Source organism: Natrix helvetica (genome assembly GCF_964273705.1).
Source record: "Natrix helvetica genome assembly, chromosome: 2".
Lineage (NCBI taxonomy): Eukaryota > Metazoa > Chordata > Lepidosauria > Squamata > Natricidae > Natrix > Natrix helvetica.
The window spans coordinates 56,412,873-56,433,782 of record NC_138552.1 but is presented as its reverse complement, the minus strand read 5'-3'; positions in this window follow the sequence as shown (position 1 = coordinate 56,433,782).

Here is a 20,910-nt window from a genome sequence, read left to right as displayed (position 1 = left end):
CCGGGCACAGATGGACGGAGATAGCCAGAGCAGCGGGGCAGCCCAGGTGAGCGAGCGAGCTGCCTGATCCTCCATCGCTCACCCGCACCCCGCCTAGGCCGCTCTGGCTACCTCCGGCTACCTCCGTCCGACCGCGCTTGGCAGCTGCAGCGACCTCATCAAGACAAAGTGGGAGTAAAGGGAGGTGAAGGGGCCTCGGTGCCCTGCCTGATCCTCCTTTGCTCGCTCGCTATTTTGCCTGCATGGGGTGCCTCAGCAGAAGCCCTTTGCTGACAGCCAGACCTCCCCTCCCCAGGGAAACGGGCGGTAGTTTGCACGGTGCGGCTAGCACCTAGAAGGTAAGCTCCCACTGCCATCCCCACCCTCGCGCCCGTGCTTGCAGGCAGCCATGCAGCCCTACGCTATAAGCAAGCTATGGATCCTTGCAAGGCTGCTGAATCCTAAGGGAGATGCGAATGGGACCAAAATTTGAAAAACAGATGAAATTCTTTCTGGAGAGCAGAAACAAACAAACAAGCACGCACACACACAGCAAAAGTGTCTGATTTTGAATATAATCCTCCCTAGTGCTTGGGGAAAAAATAGAGGAACATTTGGATATACATTTTGAATTAACTTGGGAAGAAAATTGCTAAAATCACTTTTAGCTGTGTTCTGCATTAAGGATTCATGCAGTAGCATTTCTTGTTGAATTAGCAGAGTAATATTTACAACAGCCAGCTAAAATAGTTTTATCTGTCTTAAAATGTGCGTGGGTAGAGGACTTAGGCATAAGTGCAATGTTTGCCTGTGATTATATAATAAATTCACAGCTTATACATTTGAACTAGATGTTTTTCAATTCATGTTTAACCTATAATTGATACACTTGTATTCAATGCATAAGGTGTTAATTACATCAATGGAAGAGGTAGGAAACTGCATTAGTGATATATATGTCAATGCGTTGATTTGTACTAAAAATGTTTAGCTTAACGAAGTTATAAGGAATCACAAATATGAGTGTGGAAAATGTAATGTAGTTGTGGATGACCCTTTGCATGAGTTGTATTGGGAAAAATGAAAATAATAATAATAATTAAAAAAAGAAAATGATTCCCCAAAGAGGTAAAAGGCTACATTTTGCTAGAGTTATTCTTTGCTTCCAAACTGTTGAGGAGGGGGATTGGACTCCATTGTCTATATTTCCCTTTCCATCCCCATGGTTCTTTAGTGAAAATTATAACCCAAGAACATATATATCTGTTAAAATGTTCCCATTCTCACTTTCCATATTGGGACTCCCTAGGTACCATGCAATAATCTCATCAAATAATTCAAGCAAATGTTGGTGACATTGAGCTGAAGCCAAAGTTCAAGAAATCGTACCAAGAGTTTTGGTTACAGAAAGAAATTTCTGATCGCTATCCTGCACTATGGACAGTGGTTAAGAAGCTCCTTGTTGCATTTCCAACATCATATTTGGTGGAACGTGGCTTCAGTGTGGTCATCCAACTTCTCTCCAAGCAAAGAAATCGGCTCCAGATTACTGAACGTGGTGATTTAAGACTCCTGCTAAGTGACTTAAAACCAGGCATTGGGAAACTGGTATCACTTTATCAAGCCCATCCATCACATTAAGAATTTACTGAACAGTGAAGTAGTTACTAAATTTTACTAAGTTTACTATGTTACTAGTTACTAAGTTTCTTGATAAATGACTATCAGACTTTGAAAATTTGGTATCACTGGATCATGTTCAACAATTTTGTTGAATTAACATTGACGACAAAGTTTTTTAAATTGGATTTTGAATAAATGTGCAATTAATTGTTACAGTTTTGAATTTTACTGTTACTATCTTCCTTCCGTCGTGCAAACCACCCAGTCACATGACTCCCCCAGCCACGCCCACCAAGCCATGCCCACAGAACCGGTCATAAAAACATTTGAATTCCACCACTGGGTGGGGGGGCACTGAGGATCAGTTTGTAGCACCAAGGGGGCGGTCGACTGAAAATGTATGGGAACCACTGAGCTAAATCTAGGCATGTGTTGTGATCAACTACCCATACATTAGGAGGAAATTGAGGGCAAAGAGTACAGAGATATGAGAAATCAAATGTTTTGACAATGTGTGATACGTAATTTGCAGAAGTAAGCATGGAGTCAGAGTAAAGAAAAGGGTTAATTCCAGTCTCTCTCTCTCTCTCTCTCTCTCTCTCTCTCTCTCTCTCTCCTTCCCTCCCTCTCTCCCCCTCTCTCCTCTCTTCTCTCTTTCTTTCTCCCTCCCTCCCTCCCCCTCCCCCTCTCTCCTATTTTTTCCTGTCTATCTCCCTTCCTCTTCTCCCTCTCTCCTCTCCTCTCTTCTCTCTCTCTCCCTCCCTCTCCCCCCCCTCTCTCTCTCTGTATGTGTGTGTACTGAATGGATGGATATTCCAGCCAAACAGAAATGGAATCATGTCTGTGTTTAATGAAAAGTAGAGAAGAAAATCTGAGATAACTAATTGTAGTTGTCCCACATGAAGGGCAGGATAACTCTTTAAAAGCCATCTCTATTGTGTAAGCTATAAACTACAAGTCGGATCAAGTGTTTTTCCCCAATTGCCATGCTTTCTTTCATATGCACACACACACACAGGCATGCGCGCACACACATTTTGATATGTGAGAGAATATCCCTACATAGAGACAGCTTTTCAACACTGCTAATTTTAATTTGAACAAGAAAAAGGCTTTTGAAATTTGTTATAATGCTTTGCAATTACAAACTCAGGAGACCTGAACTATGATAACAAGATGTTATTACTATCTGAATACTGATTCTAAGATAGAAAAAGAAAGGATTTGGAGTAAATGCAAATGTTTTGTTCTGAATGGGAAAAAAGGCATTGTATACAAAATTAAATTTAGGTTTTTTTAAATCTTTGACACAAAGAGAAACTGTTTATTAACTGAACTGAACTGAGATGGTTAACCTCCCTGACAACAGAAGCCCATTTTTAACACACATCCCACACAGAAAAGCAAGTAATTACCATATATTATAGCGTACAGCAAGAAAAAAAAGCCAAAGAACTGAAGTGTCATAATGAGACTATATAAAGAAATACGGATAACAAGAGGTTGATCTTCCATCACGGCCTTTATCTTATGGAACAGACTTCTACAGAAATGTACTTGCCCTGAAACTGATGGCCTTGTAGATGCAAGTGAAGATAGAGCTTTGCTAAATGGATTTTTAAAGTAACTTTTAACTTAGCTAAGGTGACACCATCTTGAGACCTAAAACAGTATTTATTATCTTGACTAGATAATACTTAGCAAGCCTACTTGGAACACACAGACGCACAGAGACACACACACACACACACACAAGATCACACATACAAATGCAATCTTCAACTTGTTTATAAATCATATGTACTGTAACCACCAAAAGCAAACCATACATTTTTAGGGTGAAGAGAGGCTATGAATGATATTACTCATATTTTGTGAAATTATAATATATAGCTTGCCAACATGTGGGGGAGGGGCTCAGTATAACTTAGTAACACAACAACTGCTATATTTCTATGATTTTCGAAAGAAAGAAAGTGTTATCTATTTTGGAAAACAACATTAGAAAACAAAATGAAGTTGGCATATTTTAGCTACTTTAATTCCATTTGTTCAAGTAACTTGTTCAACTTTGTCTGGTGTTAGATACCAAGCATGGCCAGATCTGGTTGGTATTTGGGTAGGTGAGTACCAGGAAATGCTCACATTCTTGGCTAGAGGGCAAAATTGGGAGGAAGGACATGTTAGATATTAACTCTGTCTGCTATAGTTTCCAACAAGGTCCTCTGTTCAGGCGGGAACAGAGATTGAATCCTATAGGCTAAGAGGTCTGACAGCTCCCTATAAAAGGGCTGCTGTCCAGACCAAGCAGTTCTGGATTGTACAGACTTGTTCCACTATAATAAAGAGCTGTTGTTACATTAAGCCTGTGTCTGCCTTCTCATTACCCAATCTAACACTGGCGACAAAGGTGGGATCGAGAGACAGATAGGCGAAGAATGAACAACGAGACATCCAACAAGCAGATCCAGCCCGGAGTTCAGTGCGGCAATCGAGCTACCATTTTGAGCGGCAAAATTCGAATCGCCTTAACTGAGAATGGCCATGCACGCCCCGCCAACTCCATATGACCCGGTGACACTGGGAATCGTATATGTTGCGATTCGAATGCATCATCGAGGCAAACGACTTCATGGGCGTCCCTGACACCCGAAAAAAGAAACTTTTTCTGGAGTACTGTGGCAGAGAGGTCTTCAAAACCGTAAAAGACTTATCAGAGCCAACTCCGCTCCAAGCGGTTCCTTGGGTGGCATTGCAGCAGACCCTGAAGAACCACTATGCCCCCAAGTCATCGAGGCATGTTCGCCGCCACAAATTCAACACGAGAAATCAGAAGGAAGGCGAATCCATCAATCAATACATGGCGGCACTGCGAAAGGCAGCGACTTATTGCGAGTTCCATGACCTGGATGACTTAATATTAGACTGCATAATCTGCGGCGTGCGGGACATTAATCTGCAGAGGCGTTTGCTTGCCAAATCAAACATGTCTCTGCAGATCGCACTTGATGAGGCCAGAGTGTCCGAATCCACAGACAAGTCTGCAGAAGCCTTGCAGCATCAACATAACGTGCCGTAAACCACGCAGAAGCAAATGCGAGTCCATCACGAGGCCGCAGAACAAGAACCCTCTGACAGCAAAGAAGATGACAGCTACCGCATGCGCAGTAGCCGCACAAGGCCGGCACGAAAATTCAACTCGTGAATGCTGCCCTGTGCAAGCTGTGGAGGGGACCATGCCCAGTCTACTTGCAAATGCCGAAATGCAACCTGCAGGCGTTGCGAACGAAAGGGGCACATTGCCAAAGTGTGCTGGAGCAAATTCCCTGCCACCTCATGGCAGCCTAAAGACACTCCTAACTGCCAACAGAGGCCCACCCCATGGGCCTGGCATAAATCGCAAGGACGCCCAGAGAGAGAAACAAAGGTTACCTATCACACTGTGATAGGACAAGTCCGCACTAGGCGGCCAAAAAAACTGAAGATCACTGTCCTCATTGAGGACGCTACCTATGAGCTTGAAATAGACACTGGATCGTCCTTAACGATCATATCTTGGTCAACCCTGAAGCAAACATTCCTGATTTGAAGAAACGGCAACTTCGCACCCCAGACATCAGCCTACAAGACTATCAGGGGAACCAAGTCCCCATCGTTGGCCAGGGCACCTTCTGTGTAAGGTTCAAGGAATTCCACACCAATCTTCCTGTGACCGTGATGAGAAACAACCTGCAGAGCCTCCTGGGACTCGACTGGTTCCAAGCCCTGGGGTTGGAGGTGACCGGGATCAACTCGGTGAAGGAAGACGGCACAGAGGCCATCTTTAAGGAGTTCAAGGACGTCTTCAGTGCGGGTCTCAGTAAGTATGTGGGGACACCAATATCTTTTAGCTTGGACCCCAACAGAGCGCCTATCAGGATGAAGCCCAGGAAAGTGCCTTTCGCTCTCCACCCAAAAATTGATAGGAAAATTGACAAGCTCGTGAGCCAGGGAATCCTGGAACCAGTCAACCATGCTCGATGGGAGACTCCTATTGTGACCCCGGTCAAGCCTGACAGGTCAGTCCGCATCTGCACGGACTATAAATACACAATTAACAACACACTGCAACAAAGCGCATACCCTGTACCGATTGTACAGCATTTACTACATTCGCTAGGCCTAGGAAATTTTTTTGCTAAATTGGACATGGGACAGGCATACCAACAGTTGCCTCTAGATGGCGCTACAGTGTGGGCACAAACCATTGTAACGCACAGGGGTGCATTCAAATGCCACCGCCTGCAATTTGGAGTTAGTATCACCCCTGGACTGTTCCAAAGCATCATGGAACAACTTTTGCAGGGAATACCAGGAGTCATCCCCTATTTTGATGACATGGTGGTATCGGCTGCAAATGAGGCACAACTTTTAAAAAGAGTTCGAATGGTTTTGGCTAGAATTAGAGAAAAGGGCCTCTGGCTTAAAAAAGAAAAATGCAAAATTAACGTACCGCAGGTTGTGTTCCTGGGGTACATGATAGATGGCTCTGGGATTCACCCGACATCACAAAAAAAAAAAGCAATCCAGGAAGCCCCAACACCCCGCACGCAAACTGAGCTGCAGGCATTCCTTGGGCTCCTTAATTTCTACAGCGTCTTTCTTAAACAGAAAGCCATTGTCGCTGAACCGCTCCACCGTCTTCTGGCCAAGAACACCAAGTGATCCTGGGGCCAAGCGGAGGCTGCCGCATTTGCCGCAGTCAAGCAACTGCTGACAGCTGATTCCCTGCTAGTCCAGTACAGCCAGACCCTACCACTGGTATTAACCTGTGATGCGTCGCCTTTCAGCGTGGGTGCCATCCTCAGCCACCGCATGCCCAATGGCACAGAAGCCCCTATTGCTTTTTACTCGCGAACCTTGTCTTCAGCAGAAAGAAACTACAGCCAGATGGACCACGAGGCTCTGGCTGCAGTAGCAGGTGTCAAAAGGTTCCAAGAGTACCTTTATGGCCAGGACTTTGAACTTGTGACCGACCACAAGCCATTATTGGGACTACTGGCTGGGGACCGACCTACTCCAGTTTCGCTATCCCCTCACATGACTAGGTGGACTGTTTTCCTGGCTGCATACTCCTACAAACTGATCTATCACCCCAGCTCCACCCTGGGACACACAGATGCCTTGAGCCGTTGCCCCCTACCAGAACTATTGGCCGACCCCATTCCCGAGACACTGGTCCTACTTATTGACTGCTTGGACACCGGACCTGTCTCATCCAAAGACGTTGCCCGTTTTTCAGCAAAGGACCCCACCATCAAGCAAATCTTGAACTGGGTGTGGAGGGGGTGGCCCAAGGGAATTGTTGGGGCTTATTGTAAATTGTATGTTGCAAAACAAGATGAATTGTCTGTAATTAATGGCTGTCTACTGTGGGGGGACCGAGTGGTTATTCCAAACAAACTGCGAAAGGCAGTATTGGAGGCTTTACATGTGGGGCATCTCGGCATTGTAAGGATGAAGTCCTTGGCTAGGAGCTACGTCTGGTGGCCTAACATGGACAGGGAGATAGAAGAATGGGTGGCTACCTGCACACCATGCCAGGAGTCCAGACCACCTCCCCCAGAGGCGCCCGCTAAGGAGTGGGAGCATCCTCAAGCACCCTGGTCTAGGGTGCACATAGACTTTGCTGGCCCAGTTCATGGCCAAACTTTCCTTGTAGTTGTGGATGCGTATTCAAAGTATTTAGAGGTGATGACTTCCATCACGGCAGAGGCGGTCATCAAGGTGCTATGGACACTTTTCTCCACACACGGTCTGCCCGACATTTTGGTCTCTGATAATGGGCCCCAATTCACGGCCATTCAATTTGAGACCTACTTAGCAAGTCAGGAAATCACGCATGCCCTGGTCGCTCCATTCCATCCGGCTTCCAATGGTCAGGCGGAGAGAATGGTGCAATCTGCAAAAGAGGCCCTCGCTAGGATGGGCCCAGGAGATTGGCAAACACAGGTTGATCACTATTTGTTAATCCAACACATCACGCCAAGTGTCACTACTGGGAGAAGCCCCTCCGAGCTTCTCATGGATTCCCGGCTAAGGTCCCACTTAGACCGGCTACACCCAAATTACTTTGCCGCATCGCCGCTTGACTCCACAAGCAAAATTTGAAACTTTAGCATAGGGGACTTGGTATACACCCACAACTACACTGGGGGAACTCTGTGGATCCCTGCTACGGTGATAGACATCACCTGGCCTCGCTCTTATCTTTTAGAGCTAGAAGATGGTAGAAATTGGAGGAGGCATGTTGACCAACTCCGTGGTCACCTCTCCCACTCCAATCTCAGAACACCAGATCCAACTCCCGAACAAATCACCCAAAAGGAGCAAGCGCTCACTCCCTCTACAGCCAGCTCAAGCCCAAGGGTACCGGGGGACTTATCTGAATTTGTTGCAGGCCCACAGTGAGCTCCAAACAAGAAAATCCTAGAAGCTCCAGCCACGACCTGGGAAAAGTTCCAGGAGGTTCCACCAAGCGGAGCTGGAGAGTAGACAGGCCCGTCCGACCTGCCCAAAGAACCGGTTCCAAATGAACTGCGCAGGTCTGGTAGGACTAAATAAAAACCTGCCTACCTACAGGATTACGTGACCAAGAGAAACATCCTAACTAAGAGGGGAAGGGTGTTAGATATTAACTCTGTCTGCTATAGTTTCTAACAAGGTCCTCTGTTCAGGCGGGAACAGAGATTGAATCCTATTTGCTAAGAGGTCTGACAGCTCCCTATAGAAGGGCTGCTGTCAGACCAAGCAGTTGATGGATTGTATAGCCTTGTTCCACTATAATAGAGAGCTGTTGTTACATTAAGCCTGTGTCTGCCTTCTCATTACCGGATCCAACAGGAAAATGTTTCTATATTGTTCCCAGAAAACTATATGTTCAGTAATTCATCAGTAGTGAAGGAGACTTTATTAACTTTATCTAAGGCTCCTTTCTCTTCTGAAAGCATGGATTAAAATTGCACATTGGCCACAACCAATATGTTTTACAGAAATTGTTTGCAGTTTGGGCTTTGATCACCCACACCTCACAATGGTAGAAAGGTACATTACAATGTTGGAATGGTACCACATGATACATTTGTGCATATAACAGTGGTGAAATTCATTTTTTTTACTACTGGTTCTGTGGTTGTGGCTTGGTGGACATGCCAGAGGAAGGATACTGCAAAATCTCCATTCCCTCCCCACTTCTGGGTGAAGGATATTGCAAAATCTCTGTCCCCACCCCACTCTGGGACCAGCTAGCGGTGGTATTTGCCAGTTCTCCAAACTACTCAAAATTTCTGCTACTGGTTTTCCAGAACCTATCAACCTGCTGAATTTCACCGCTGGTATATAATATGACGGATTGCATTTTGACATCACAAGGTGTATTGCATTATTTTTGCATCATTGGGGTTTATACCAAACATCTACAGTGTCCTGCCAGGCCTTTAAATAGTGAAGAATTGTTATCAGGCTGCCTCAGGGTATATGAAATATTTATTATCAGTTTTCTCAGAAGGGGAAAAGGAATAAGAGGAGGGTAAATGGAAAGGAAAGGATTTCCTGGGACACTGAGGTTCAAGCTAGCCTTCAATATTCTATGGAACACCAAATAGAAACTTGGCTTTGGATGTTGCTTGAGAAATAGTTTCAGCCTAGGTTGTTGTTGTTTTTTAAAAACATATTGCTGCTTTAATAAAAGAATAAATGATGGTCAAAAATTTTCAAGCTAAACTTTCATACAGAAATTATAACTCCAGAAAAGACAGCCGTCTGCTATACTTTTTGACAAATTTCATTGACTAGCGGTGTATTGCTTATGATGGGTTAGAATAAATCTATTTGCTTTTTTAAAGTAATTGTTAATACCTGCAGTTTCAAATTCAACCTTCAAAAGGCAATTGAAGGGGTTTCCTTGGGTTTTTTTTTCTCTTTGAAAATGTTTTCCTTTTCATTCAAGAAGTTCTGACTGAATGGTGGGAAATGGAGGTATTTCTATTCTTTGCAAAAATATATTGTCAAAATATTGGACAAATGCGGAAAGAAATTCAGATAAGTGAAAGAAGCTGTACATGGAACAGAAAAGGAAAAAATATCTTGGAGTGGCCCATTGTTGTTATGGAGCTATGAGTAACACTGTTCCTTTCTCACCCTACATCTTAAAAAAGGGTTTCTATAGATAACTCAACTGAGCTTCACCTGATAGCCTTGGCCCTTGAAGTAATCAACAGTAAAGAGTTTCATTGTTCCCACACATAGGCTGTTCCTACTGTATGGACTAAAATCCTGCAGATGTGAAGAGTTTCTGGCTGTTTGGTGAGCTTACGTTCTTGAATTAAGCCTTGTGTGTTCAGGCAGGGCCAACAAAGACATTAGTTCACAGGTGGGCTGCACTTACATTCACAACGGGTTCACTGGTTGTGAGCACACACGCACCCCTTTGGGACTGAAATGGAACTTCAAGCATGCCGCTAATCAACTCAGGCAGCTCCAGTGAGTACAGCAGGGGCGGTGCAGGACTCAGCTGGGCAAAGTGGATGGGGGGAATGAGCCAGAAAGTTAGTTATATATGAAAAGCATAGCACAAGTGTGGGTGGGTGGACCCAGCCAGTGATCACAGCTTAAAGGTTCGCCCCAAGCCGCGTGACCAGGCAGCAGCCTACCACTGCATCAGTGCTCATGTAGATCCAGATACTCTGCCCAGACATTCTACACTATACATTAATATACAGAAAATGATGCTTTAGTTGATAGAGTTGGCATATTATTATTTTTTCTTGAATTAAATGGTTGTTTCTAAGAAAAGGGGCCTCAGTTTGTCCACATCAATGGATAAATGCTGCTGAGAATGCCACGATTTGGCCATTTAAGTAGTTTTGTTCCATTTTGAATAAGCGTAATTTGTCAAGTTCTTTTTTATGCTTCAACAATCCACACATTGGTAACCTGTCACTTACACAGCTATGTAGTTATTTCCTCTTATTTGGTTTAGAAGCTGCAGCTAGTGCAGAATGCAGTGGGCAGGTGTTAGATTGGGCACCTAGCTAAACACATCACACCAGGGCCAAACCACCTGCAGGGATTATCGGTTGCTCTTAACTCACAAGATCTCAAACAACTTAGTACCAAAAAGGACAACAAAGAGATAGGTCAATAGACAAGACTGGCTGGAGAGACCTTTCTGCATTCACCAGGAACTTCAGCATAATTTTAGGATTGATCACAAGTGGGGCTTCTTGAGGATGGCACCATTCTGGAAGGTTCTCCTTCAATGATTATTTTTTTTGGCAGCATATTTTTTAAAATTATATTGTACCTTACTTCTTTATATATTTTTTATCTTTTATTTTGTGCAATGCTTGTGCAAAAAAAGTTTATCCAAATTTTTAAAATGAACTGAATATTTCTATTTAAATCTTATTTATGGGTTCTGTAAACTTGCTATTCTGATTCTCTTCATTTTTTCTGCCCTGAAATATAATGCAAAATGAATAATTGATCTAAAAAAAAAAGCTTTTTTTTCAAAACTCCCAAACAAAATAGAAAGTATAAAGCATGCTTACCCACTGGTAAGGAAAATCATTTTAAAACCATTAATTATAGTGACCTCAAGCCAGTCTCCAGTACATGAAATATATTGGTCTGTGCAGATAATAGATTGTAAGGTCATATTGAACCAGCCTGCTATAATTTTTGCAGTGAGTTACAGTCCATGTAAAAGGAGTGAATTATTGTAACACTGGAAAGCAGGAGAATGATATGCCTGCCAGGAGGTTTTTAATGAGTCTTACAGTCTGAGGACTTCAATTCATTTTTTTCTTCTGATTAGGTAGCCATTTTTAAATATTAGCTCAAGTCTGCCTGAAACAAAGAGAATAAATAGCATGTTTGAACTAACAAACCACTCATCATTAAATTGTGCACTGCATTAATTTTTATTCTAAAAGGACAAGAAACATTATAATATGTTGAGGGATATTTTGTCATTGTGAAGTTTATGCTACACATCTTTTTGCTTACTGCATTTCTGAAATCTTTTCACATTTTATAGCTGGATGTGCCTTCTTTCTGGGGTGCTTTTAAAGACAATTTAATGGCAGTATATAAAGTGGACTTTGGCTCTTCGTCTTTTCATTCACAGCTTTTTATAGGTCAAAGGGGAAAATTGCAAGTTGCCCCATATGTGGATTATGGCTCATTACGAAATGATGCAGTTGATCAATACTTTTGATTCAAGGAAGTAAAACAAGACTGTTATTAAAGTATAACATCCCAAGAGTTGTTTCATTATTTAGGATTTCTCCACAAATACCTGTTTATTGGAGAACAAGTAATAGGGTTTTTTTTTTTTAAAAAAAAAAATTATATTATACAAAATGCCGTAAGAAGAAAGTAAATGGGTGAGGAGATAAAGAACATTTCACCTTCAGATTTTCTAAAAAGGGCCAATTTTTAAAGGGTGAGGGGAAAAAAAGGTTGATATTATTAAAGCAAAAGGCCAAAAGCTTTAAAATGTTTTTTAAAGATCCATCTAATGAACCTTAAGAAGCACAAAACAAAATACTTCACACAGGGAAAGAGATAGTAATATAACTAAAATGTTGTGGGTCGATTGACCAGGAAGCTTTTAGCAGTCTGGCTGTCTATTAATGGTTAATAGCAGGTGTCTGTCTGAAAATAAAAGGAATTTATTTATTTATTTAAGGGCTTATAGGCTGCTTCAATCAAATGATTGGGGTGATAGGGAAGTTTAGAAAAAAGATAATGAATCAATGATGATAAACTCTATAACAGCGATGGTGAACCTTTTTTGGCTTGTGTGCCATAAGTGGGCGGAGTGCAGGGGGGTCGTGTGTGGGCGTGCCACACCCATAATGCAATGCGCAACCCCCAGTGCACATGCGCGCACTACAGGTGCTCCCCCTCCCATTTTTACATGTTTTTTTCGCTCTCCCCAGGCTCCAGAGGCTTTATAGGAGCCTGGGGAGAGCAAAAACAGCCTCCCCCGCCCCCCAGAAGCCCTCCGGAGGTGTCAGGGAAGCCTCCGGACAGTCCCTGAAGCCTTCGGAGCGCTCAAAACGACCCTCCGAGCAAACCAGAAGTCACTCCTATAAAGCCTCTGGAGCCTGGGGAGGGTGAAAAATGGCTTTAAAAAGGGTGAACTCAGCTGGCCAGCTGACAGGGCAGTGCCTCGCGTGCCCTGACAAATGGCTCTGCGTGCCACCTGTGGCACACGTGTCATAGGTTCACCATCACTGGTCTATAATATACATCAAAGGAAGAGGTTAACTGTTTCAACCATTCCTAAGCAACAAGGACTGGCTCACACCTCCTAAGGGAGCTGAGAAAATCTGTCCTGAATTGTAAGTAAAAGCACTCTTATAATGCTGTCTTGCATTGGACTTACAGGCTGAAAAAACATTAAATGTTAACTAATTCAAAAGAAAACATTATCACTGGAAAAGGAAATGGAAATCAAAACATTCTGTAAACTACATCCAGTTTCTGGTTGAGAAAGAATTCCTAAGCTCTAGGCTTGTTATAACCCTATTTGGAAAATGTGTAATACCAAAAATAAAGTATCTTTCATATAGCATAATATATGTGGATACTCAAGTCAACAAAAAATAACAAAAAGGCTTTCTTTAAAGTCCTGATAAAACAAAGGGCAAATAGCATTTTAATAATATTTGAGAGAAAACACAAAATACATATCCATTCATTTATTTATTAGGGAACAGATATTTATTCCATAATATCAGAGTGAATAACATTTTAAATTTAAGTGGTGCTTTGCTTTCCATCAACTTGTCTATTAAGTATGAAAGCAGTAACCAGATTTCAGCACAAAATGTTGCAACAAAGGTAAATTATCAATTAAATACCTAAAAAACCCTGCTTGCTACAACAATGAATGAGATATATGGTCTTACAAAAAATCAGGGCAAGTTTATCAAATTCATAGAACTGTGCCAAAATAATAATGTTGTGCATCAGCTCTTTGATTCCGCTGGCAGTACAATACAAGCACAATGAACACATTAAAGGCAATTATTTAATACAGTGCCTTTAATGTCCAACATCTTCTTTGTCTCTCAAAGCAAAATGAAACATTTTAATAAGTTGCTCACAAAACATATACTAAACAACAACAACCAATAGCTTTCAAAAAAGTATTTGTTGCTGTTGTTCAGTCACTAAGTCATGTCTGATCCCCTGGAATCCCATGGGCCACAGCATGCCAAGGCCCACTCTCCCACGCTGTCTCTCTGAATCTACCCAAACCCATGCCTACTGCATCAATGATACCATTAACCATCTCATCCCCTTCTCCTTTTGCCTTCAATCTTTCCCGATATCAGGATTTTTTCCCCAATAAGTCCTCTCTTCACACTTGATGGCCAAAGTATTTGAGTTTCAGCTTCAGTATCTATCCTTCCAAAGAACAGTCAGAGTTAATTTCCTTTAGGATGGACTGATTTAATACAATAATACAATACAATAGTAGAGTTGGAAGGGACCTTGGAGGCCTTCTAGTCCAACCCCCTGCTTAGGCAGGAAACCCTATACCATTTCAGACAAATGGCTGTCCAACATCTTCTTAAAGACTTTCAGTGTTGGGGCATTCACAACTTCTGGAGGCAAGCTGTTCCACTGATTAATTGTTCTAACTGTCAGGAAGTTTCTCCTCAGTTCTAAGTTGCTTCTCTCCTTGATTAGTTTCCACCCATTGCTTCTTGTTCTACCCTCAGGTGCCTTGGAGAATAGTTTGACTCCCTCTTCTTTGTGGCAATCCCTGAGATATTGGAACACTGCTATCATGTCTCCCCTAGTCCTTCTTTCTCTTAAGCTAGACATACCCAGTTCCTGCAACCGTTCTTCTTGCAGTCCAAAGGACTCTCAAGAGTCTTCTCCAACATCACAACTTCTAAGCAAAGAAAGTATAGGATTTGCTTTATTTGGAACCTCATCCCTGTGATACTGGTCATTGGTGCCTAATATTTTCTGAGGTTTGGGAACTCTTCTTGGTCAATTCTCTTTGAAATTATTTCTCAATCTTCATCAAGTATTACCTCTGTATTACCTCAGACCAACATAAGAACGGTAAGCAAGTTGCTTCTTTCTCTTTGTTACATTGGAGATGAAAGTGAAGAGACAGCTACCATAGTAACAGGACAGCTTTTAGAATGGAGACACAAATTCTATAATTGCTTTTTCATCTAAGCTGTAATCCTCCAGATTAAATGAGCTAACATACTGTACTGAGTGTATATGTACATTGTATATTGTATATCAAGAGGTGGGTTCCTACCAGTTCAGCCCGGTTCAGCCAAGTAGATAGTAACTCGGCCAGCCATGCCCCTGAACTGGTTCTATGAGTGGCGCCTATGGCGCTGCCATCTTGTTTTTGGCATGCGCAGAAGGATTTTTAACCTACTGCTCATGTGTGCACAGTGCGCATCAAGCATGCATGAGCACCCAAACCAGCAATAGAAGAAGCTGAGTGAACCGGCAGTAGAAGAAGCTGGAACCCACCCCTGTGTCTAAGATGCTGTATGTGTAGAAACTCATCTTGATTTACAGCAATATGCAGCAAAGAGAGTGGAGGGGCTGCTCACCACTCCTCTCTTGATGGATTGGACATGCAAAGAAAAATCTGCACATGATTTCAGGCTTCTTAATACCAGGATCCACCCAAAAGCTTTCAGGAACCATCAGCTTCTTTATTTCACTGTACAGTATATAACAACAAGTGAAATAAATCCCACTGAAGAGGTCATTCAGTTTGATGTTTTTTAATAAAAAAGCTCTCTGAATAGTGATGCATGGGGTTACTTGTATGCAATGTATGCTTTAGTTTTAATTGTTATTTTGGTTTAGGGTTACTGTTTTTCATTAAATACTGCTTACACATAAGCATGGTTAGAGGAGTTTAACTGCATAAAAATCCTGTGGATATAGAAAGATTAAGTGAAAGAAAAGCTCCTGTGGGAACAGTATTATCATGGTATTAACGTGGAGCTGCTTTTCATTTCTGTTCTTAGAGTTGAAATTTTTTTCGGATCTCTAGGCCATTAAAATTAAGTATCCAACTAAAATCTTAATTGTTGGATAACTGAATATAATTTGGACTAATTTTAGGATTTCTTTCATCTTTGCCAATAGCAATCCTCCTAAACAAATTACAAATATAATGACTCGCAGCTATATAAATGTGATGAAATTATCATAGAAGTAGAACATTCGAGTTATGTGCTCTTGTAATCTTCTTATATGAAGTTATTCACATCAATCCCATTACCAAGTTCTCCTCATCCTGCCCTGCCCTGCCCTCTCCTTACATCGCCTCTCCTCTCCTCGCCTTTCTTTTTTTATATAACTTGCACTGAAATGTATATGTAGAGTCTACTTCAGTGAGTTTTTCCCATTACTGGGTAGATATAGACTATGCATATTGTAATTTTGCAAAGAATAATGATATTTGGGCATATGTTCCTTGTATTTGTATGAATGTATTTACCTATCAGATTTGGATTCTGCTTCCTTCAGAGGACTTATGGTTCACCTATTTTATTCTGAGCACAACTCTCTTGTCAGGTTGAAAGGAAGTGGCTTATTCAACACCACCCCAATTAGTGGCTCAGTAGAAATTTGGACCCAGACCTCTCTGGGTGGAGATCTGGATCTTCAATCAATAGTCCAGGCTGCCTTTCATTATCACTTTATGCCCAATGAAAGTTAAAGCAGAAATAATTCAACAGTATTTCACAGCCAGCACTTCTGCTGCAACTCTAGTTCCAGGAAAAAGCTGTTGCTTAAATCACTGTTCTACATCTGGAAGAGTGCTATACTGCAGCCTTTCCTTTGGATATGTTGGATTTGCCCCAAAATCAGAAGAATAAGTAGTGATTTTTCCAAGCATATTTCTGTAGTGTTCCATACCTATAAATATTGCCAAACTGAAGCAGACTACTACCTGCATTAAGCATATGCTCTTCATGAGCAGTAGGTACTATTGAGGAGGGGTTGTTTTCACCCTTATTCTTACACAAACTATCTGAATTGAATTCCATCCACCAAAGATCATCCACCATCCACCAAGACCATCCACCAAAGATGAGGTGGTGCAGTGGTTAGAGTGCAGTATTCTAACCACTGAAGGTGGTTCTGCTGACTGACTGCAATTTGACAGTTCAAATCTCATCCGGCTCAAGGTTGACTCAGTCTTCCATCCTTCCAAGGTGGATAAACTGAGGATACAGAATGTTGGGGTCAATATGCTGACTCTTAAACTGATCAAAGAGGGCTGTAAAGCACCGTAAAGTGGCAGAGGTGATATTCAGCCAGTTCTGACCAGTTCTGGAGAACAGGTAGTAGAAATTTTGAGTAGTAGTACGAGAACCGGCAAATAGGCTGGCCCTGCCCCTGCTTCCTCCCAGCTGTTCTTCTTTTGTTGCTGTGAACAGGAGAACGGAGCTGGAAAGCAGGTTAGTGGGGTGGGAAGGGAATGGGGATTTTGCAGTAACCTTCCCCCAGGAGTGGGGAGGGAATGGGGATTTTGCAGTATCCTTCCCCTGCCACTTCAACCAATCCACACCTACAGAACCGGTAATAAAATTTTTGAATCCCACCACTATAAAGCAATATACAAATCTAAATGCTATTGCTATTGTCCAACCAATCAAAGTTTAGGAAATTTGTTACACTGCTTTCATTTAAGGTGGAATAAAAATAAAACTGCATAAATATTTATCATATACTGTTCTGCTGATCCTACACACTTTATGACTTACATTTTCACGATGACTGACACACAGCATGTTTCAGGCATAACAGCAAAAGAAGCTGATGAAGAGAGCCGTGTTCACCCCAGTGCTTTGTGCAGTCTAACTGAAATATTTGCTCAAATTAATACACAATATTTTTCTCCAGTAGAGAAGTTCAAAGGATCTTGCTGTGCTTAGAGAAATCAATGGTCCTTGGCCTGATGCAGTTAGTGCAGGTGAATAACAATTTTTTAAAAATGTGGTTACTTATTTATTTTTATTTGTTATCGAATTGTATCCCACACTGAAATTACTGAACTCTCAGCATCTTGCAAAGTAAAAATATTCAATGGAAAATAAATCATAGAGTGAAGACAAATAAACTTCATCATGCTTGAGCCCCTTTAACTTTTTATGCAAGGAGGGCAATGTTGGAGAAAGACAAATCTCCAGTGGGAGGAGGGCATTTAAAAGGGCTGGCCCCATCACTGAAAAATGATGCTTCCAGGTTTTGACCCCTTGACCACCCTCAAGTTGGTAGACAACCAGCTGCTTCCCTCAGAATGATTGAAGTGGCCAGGTTGACACTGAGGGGAAATGCCACCACACAGGTAATTAACACCAAGCCATAGAAGGACTTTATAGATTAAAGCTACTTTAATTTTTTCCCCAGAAATAAATATAAAGCCAAAGCAGGTCTTGCAAAAAATGGTATAATGTCTATATTCATTCAATCTCATTATTGCATAGCTAAGGACAGCAGCAAATTCATTAAGTACCTTCAGTCTAAAAAAGAGCAACAGTAGCCAATGGGTTATGCTGCATCACTGTTTTCAAGCAGCATATGACAGCAGAAATATTCTGGCAGTTCTTGTTGTCCTAGCCAAGAGGAATTGCAAAGTCAGATCCAAGCTGTTGTTATACCTCACTACTTCCCATGAAACAAGGATTTCAACCAGGAGGAGAGAAAATCCATGCCTTATAAGAAGTCCAATGTAGGATTTCTATAGCAAAGAGTTATAAATCTTACTCTCAAGTAACCTAGAAGTTCTTCACTCTATTACTGGAAATAGCCACTCCTCTTCATGTCTCTTATGGGGGTTTCAGTTCCTTGTGATCCCATTGTCATTTGTTCTTAGGAAAATATTTTTTTAAAAAAAGACAGAAAAAAACCAATGACTAAAAAACAAGAAAAAGGTCCTTCTGGTTTTATCCTGTTTGGTTCAAATTCATCAAAACTGGTACTTTACAAACATGGAAAAAAGAAAATTGATGAAAAGATAAATGGGCAAACAGGAGTGGCATCGTGCCAGGATTATCAACTCTTCCCTTTCGATCCTTGGTGTGTGATCTATGGAGCACTTCAAAACTTGCTAGCTTCTGATAATTCTAAATGTGACAGAGAGGGCATGAGGGCTCAGTGGTTAAAGATGCTGAGCTTGTCAGTTAGAGAACTGACAACCTGGGTTCGAGACCTGTGCACTGCATGACTGTGTGAGCTCCCATTACTTGCTCCAGCTCCTGTCCACTTAGCAAAAGCATACAAATGTGGCTAGATAAATAGGCAGCACTTTGACGGGAAGGCAACAGAGTTCCATGTGCCTTTGGCATATAGCCATGCTGGCCACATGAGCAGGTAAATGTCTTTGGACAATGCTGCCTAAGTAACAGAGAGAGGCACCATCCCCTACAGCTGGACATGACTGAACAGGGGAAACCTTTCCTTTCTAAATGTGTCAGAAAAGGATCTTATGGGGAGTAATCCTTTGCACAGTATTTAATCATTTTAATTTCAATCATGCTTTAATCAAACTAGTTCAATCTAGCTTTCATCCTAACCCTGCTATTTCTTTTCCCATCCACTGACTTCTTGTCGTCCCAGCATGTGACTCAAATTTACACTTTGGTCCTTTAAAAGTGTGCATGCACTTGTTCTGTGATTGATGTAGTTTTTCTTGCTCTTCAGATAGTTTGAATTTCAGTTTCCATCTTCCCTCATCAATGATCAAGCTGGTGATAGCAGCTGGCACTCAGCAGCATCTGGAGGGCTACTTGATACCCTTCTCTACTATACCAATATTGTAATACCCACATGCTTCACAAGGCAGGATAAAACCAGGGCATATTTTGCCTGTTCCACACCATCATCCAGAAAATTCCATTTTCTGATCTAAATGGTCAAGGAAAAGTATGAATACTGAAAGTATTAAACTTTGATTTTCAAAATAGCTTTCTAAAGCCTGAGTTAGAACAAGATAACCTTAACTCAGATATTAACTGCTGGGGTTTGTTTTAGTCATTTAATTAAACATAGCCTAAGGGTTAGTTTGAGTTCCCATTCAGCTGGGAAGTGAATGAAATCTTAGACATGTTCTCATTTCTAAAAGTGGCAGCTTCTCTGCCAAGGTTTTCTCTTTCTCCTCTTATTTTTTGACCAAGTCACATTTCATTCCACTGTTCTGCACAATTCAATTCTCTTGAATTGCCTTCAGGAAAGTCCTGTGGTATTCAACAGTTTGCACCCCAAAAGGACTAAAAGATTTTGCTGCATTTGCAGTTCAGTGGATGGGTATTTTGTTCTGCGATTACACAATGGTTGAACAATTTCAGGATCTATTTTATGGTTGCCAGTCTAAAGTGTTTTATTTGATCAATTCAAATGTCATCAAGGGCAGTGGATTTCATGGGCTTAATGACATTTCTAGTTCCCCATTGTAAAAGAGCCTTTAAAATTCTCATTTTCTTGAGGTACCTGCCATTCTACTTTCTCGTTCAGCAATTTGCCAGAAGGTTTGCCATACAAGAGAATTGATTATCTGTTGTATAGGTGTTCCACCTTCCCTGGGTCATTGTTCTATTTTCTGATATTGATGTGGGTCATGTCCACAACATCAGGTCAACAAATTATTCCATGCCTCGTATATTTGGAATGTGAAAATACTGTGTTATCTCCTAAAATATCAATATTGTTCACATAGTTATTGTTATATGAATGGAATACAAGATCAGGGCCATATCTTGCATGACTGTACCTGACATCATGGTGCAGATTTTTGACATAGTGTTAATAACTGTATATCCGGCATGCTGAATGCATGCACCATAACACCTGCTAAAAATTAGCTTTTTATTCTTTAAAAAATAAATTAATACATTAAAATATATAATTACTGAATGTACTTAACCAACAATGTTGTGAATGAGGAATAAGGTCTATGTCAATTTACTGCTTAGAGTTAGGCTTAGCATTACTGCTGACAAGATTTAATTCCCCGTTGTATTCATTTTTTTCTATCCACCATTTCAAGAGCTAGAGACTTGAAATCATGTATTGTTCCAATAGCTTACTTTTCTCAGGATTCAATTCACTTTCTTTCGTGAACTCAGAATTTTTACAACTCCTTTTCCTAGTATTATATTGATTTGAAAGAAAAAAATGATTTTAAAAAATCCCAGTAAGACTATCTTTTACTGCAGTTTTAATAAGCAAATAGACAAACATAACTGAATCTAG